The sequence below is a fragment of the Papaver somniferum genome, unplaced genomic scaffold (assembly GCF_003573695.1).
Source record: "Papaver somniferum cultivar HN1 unplaced genomic scaffold, ASM357369v1 unplaced-scaffold_117, whole genome shotgun sequence".
In the NCBI taxonomy this organism is placed as follows: Eukaryota; Viridiplantae; Streptophyta; class Magnoliopsida; order Ranunculales; family Papaveraceae; genus Papaver; species Papaver somniferum.
Window position 1 is genome coordinate 8,665,422 of NW_020620714.1, and position 4,765 is coordinate 8,670,186.

A 4,765-nucleotide genomic window follows, 5' to 3' on the forward strand; every position below is an offset into this window, starting at 1 on the left:
GATTAAGGCTAATTTAGGATTCAGTATCAACTAACGTTCTACAATCGAAAGTAAACTTAAAACTATATCACCCGGTTATGATCGATATTATTGAGGAACGAAGAACACGAGCAGAATCGGAAGTTTAAAAACAGATCTAACTCCCGATTTTGTGAAAGAAACCAAAAACCCTAGAAATTCATTTCATCAATTTTTCGAATTAAAGCAATATAAACCTAAAAAATGGTACAATGTTACCTAATTGGGGACATTTGAAGTTGATTGAGGGTATAATTATTGGATTTACCACCACCGCCTACATCGGCGGATTCATCCTCTTCATTTGCTTCATGGTCTTCGTGTTCTTCGTCTTTTTATTTGCAGTTACAGTCACTTTGTTCTTTGATCTTTCTCCGATTTTTGGATCGTCACCACGATAGGAGTTTTTCACTCGAGCCTTTTTGGGTTCATTAGTTCTCGTCATCGTTTTATAGAACAATCGACGGTGTGTTTTTTTCAGCGATGAATTGAAGTTGAAGAACAAGGGAATTTTTTTTCCTCTCTATAATCGGTAGTGAAAAATAAGAGGAGTAGAATAGTTGAAAAAAAATCAGAATCAAATTTGGTTTTGGGTGGTTTTATTCGTCGAAGGTTGTCAACGAAAATGGCGTTCTTCTACTGCTTATATATTTTTTTGTCCCTAGAAAACATGAGTCTTACTCTTTTGGCCCTAGGATCATAGAAATAATTATGAAAATTGTTCTCATCATCTTGAAACAATTGTTATTACGGGAAGACCAAAATAATTTTTTTGTTGTGAATATGTCCTGCATAGATTCTAGTTGTGCATATTTCTTTCAGACATTTGACTGATCATGCATATTATTTTGCGCATATTTACTTGTGTACATATGTTGCACAAATTATTGAATCAAGAGAGAGTCTTTTTCTTTTAGCTCCTAATATGCATATTATAGTATAAACAAGGACAATTACAATATTGTCATACTTTTGTTTTTGGTTTACAAAACAGTCATAGTTTGGCCAAAATGACAACTGGGAAAAAAAATGGGGTTACTTGTGTCCAAAATACCAACCCTGACAGGTCGTTCCCCTTGTGATTAGAAGGAACAAAGTGATGGAAGGTATATCCACATTTTTATGTCCTATGACATGCAAGGATACACTTGTAATTGATACCGTTCTTTAACCTTATACTTGGATATACCAGGAAAATGTGATGATGAAGCCTTGCAGCCGGTAGTAGTGGTGTTGTTGTGCCATACTTTCACCCAAAAATCTTTGAATCTCAAGCATAACCACAGACCCTGGTAGCATCTTTTTTTTTGGCTTAGTTGAAACAAACCCATTCTCCCAAGCTTTAAAACACAAACCATTTTCCTGCTGAATGAGTTCTCATCCAACCTGTAATTCCAATTAGATATCAACCCATTTTCCACTCTCCCGAACTTTCAAACACACAAAAACAACTTAAACTTCTATCATTCATCATCAAATATAACGGCATTAGCATCTCATTCCTGACTGTATCAACGGCATCAACTTGAGTATGTACCTTCTCAAGTTAATCAAAACAATTATCACCCCAGAGTACTTTTCACAAATTCTCTGTAGACTTTAATACCCATTTTTTCTGTACCAGAAACTGGATTTCTAGAATAACCATAGTTCACATCCAAATTACCAAAACATAACCTTATCAGTAGCACAAATTCACCCTAAAACTTCTAATAGGATTCTTCACATATTTCCTGCAGTGACACATAACAAAATTCAATACAGAATCAGTTAGTAAACTATAAAATACCAAATTTTCCCTAATTAGAGTTTATTTAAAAACAACAAAAAACTAAAATCGTTAAATTAGGGTTCCTCAAATCTAATTAGTAACAATACCCAGTTTTCCTTAATTAGGGTTCATGAAAAAACAATCAAACAAAACAAAAAAACGAACTAAAATCGTCAAATTAGGGTTCCTGAAATCTAATATGAAATCGACGGGATATAGTTATGATAACGAACCTCGTTATTTTCGCGAACATAGTGACGATCTCTTCTAAGAAAACCACCATAGTGAACAACCAGTTACCTTCTTTGCTTGAAAATCTTCACAAAATACCAAAACCATACACACGAACTATCTAATCTGTTAAGAATCGCCAGATTCAGTGAAAGTGACTCGAAAACTCTCCAAATTCAGTGAATCACAATGTTTTTCAGAGCTATGATAATAAAAAAAGGAGAGAGAGAAGCAGATGAAAAAAATGAAAAGTTTATGAAACCCTAAACTTGTATACACTGTGTTTTGTTCAACCCTATCTTCTCCGGATCTACAGCTATGATAGAAATGACATCAATTCCATTTAAGAAAATACTCAAGATCAATATTAACAAGATTCATGGATACAAATTTAGTGTAGTTAGGGCTGTCAATATACTTCCGAAGTCCGACATCCATTTCCGAAAGTTCGACATCCTATAGGATTTAATCCTTCGGATTTCGAAACCTGACATGTTATTGGAATTTTCTTCTTAACCTTATCGGAATCGGATTAGACCCCATCCGGTTGGTTTATATCTGACATATGATAATACCATATTAAGTGTCTATAAACCCCTCTTCTATTCACTTCACGGAAATCAGATATTCCCATTCGACTATCCAGGTGTCCCCTGTATGTGTCCCATAATACCTATCTAGGTTTCCCATTTCTTATCTTTTTCACTAAATTTCTAGATTTGAAAGGTTTTGACAGAACAAATCTTTTTCTTTCTACTTCTTTTCTTCTCTTTTCTCTAACTCGTGAAATGAATCATTCACGTTAATTATATGAGGTGCTCAATCAAGTCAAAGTCAAAGAAGAAAATTAATCCAATTGCTCCAATAAAACCAGAGTTTATGTGAATTAGAAATTGAGAAATTGTGAGTCTAAGATGGGTGTTGATGACCGAGTTCTTATGGAATTCTAATTACTGGTAATAACATGTACAATTCGTGTTGATGTGGATGATGGGTTTGAATCAGATTTAGTTTTGAGTTAGGGTTTGTTGCTCCAGACAAATCAATTGGGGACTTTTTCTGAATCGAGAAAAATGAGGATGTTGGTTTTGATATGACATAGAGATAAGTGGTGATTAGAGAAGAGAAAACCGTGATCTATTGTTTGTTATTAAGGATGTTGGGTTTGATGGATTTAGGATCTGTTGTCAATAAGATGAGGATGAAATTGCAGTGGTGGTGAAAACTGAAGGCTCAATTTAATGAGGATTTAGGAGTTGTTGTTTTGGTTGAATTAGAAAACCAAGACGGATTGCAGAGGGATGAATATAAGGTTTGATGCCATGAAGCTGTGAAATTGATCCCGAGATTAATGGATTTCAGCATTTGAAAGGATTGAATCTGCTTCATCAGTAACTCAGTAAAGATACTTGTTATCGATTAATGGGTGTATGAGTTAGTAATATAGATATGTATGTGTATGTCTAGAATTGAAGATGAATTGTGCATTATGTAAATACGTTGAAGGAATGGTATGAAACGGATTTTATCGGAATAATATCTGATATCCGATAGCTAACCGTAACAGAATCATATTAGTTTTTTGAGATTCCGTCGGATTTTATCGTATATCGGATTTTCGATAAACCTTAACCTAATCGGATTGGCAAAAATTCGACGGGATTTTACCCGTTGACACCCCTAAGTGCAGTTAGGTTTGGGATGGACTTGTAATTTTACCAGGTCAATTAACCCTGATTTGGTGGGCCACCTGAGTTACCCAAACACATAATGAAAGTGTGACTCTTTTGTAAATTTTTTGTAACTATATAACCATTTTGTAAATGGGGTCCTGATTGTAGGACTCTTTTGTCGATCTCCCCATAAACAATTGTGGAAGGTTAATTAATATTGTGGATAATAATTGCACAATATAAAAATACTGCGAATAATAGTTGCACACTAAAAAAAGTTATGATAATGTCCTCATCCTAAAAAAACATACTATGAATAATAGTTGTACTTTAAAAAATTCATTGAAAAATATTTGTACACTAAAAAAGCAAGGAATTATTATTTTTTAAAACATATAAGGAGTAAAAAGTTATAGAAAAATTTGTGAAATTCTTATATATGATTTGTGAAATATGTTATATTAAGTTGTTTTGACAATTATATCCTTAAAGAATAGAATTTATGTCAATTATATATTTACACATAAGGGTATTTTTTTCCATTAAAATGTTTTATTTAATGACATTCAAACATCTTTATTCCTATGACCCTCCTGTTTTTAGGGGTCATTTCAATGAAGTGGGTTAAAAGAATTTCTAAATGTATTTTAAAGCCTAGACCATTCGAGTAAGACAGAGAGGTAAGAGTGCCAAACACATAATTCACACTATTAATCAATTAATAATATAGTTTCAGGGAAAATTAATATGTTGTGGTTAAAAGCTGAACAAAGCTCTCTTTTTTGAGCATACGGCCCAACCAGAGAAAATTTATACCAATAGAAAATAAGAGTTTCTCGCCAAACCATAAAACAATTTCTTAAGTAAAAAAATCTTACTGGCCCCATCCGAAAATAATTCCTTAGTACCTTGAGTAAGAAAATCTCACCTCACGATTAAGTTTTTTTTTTTTTTTTCTTTATATCTGTTTAATAAAATAGGGAATTCATTAGGTGCAAAAATAAAATATATCTTCAATAAAATAAAAAAAAGTCACGGGTAAAAAGTAAAAAAAATTGGGTAAAAAAATACT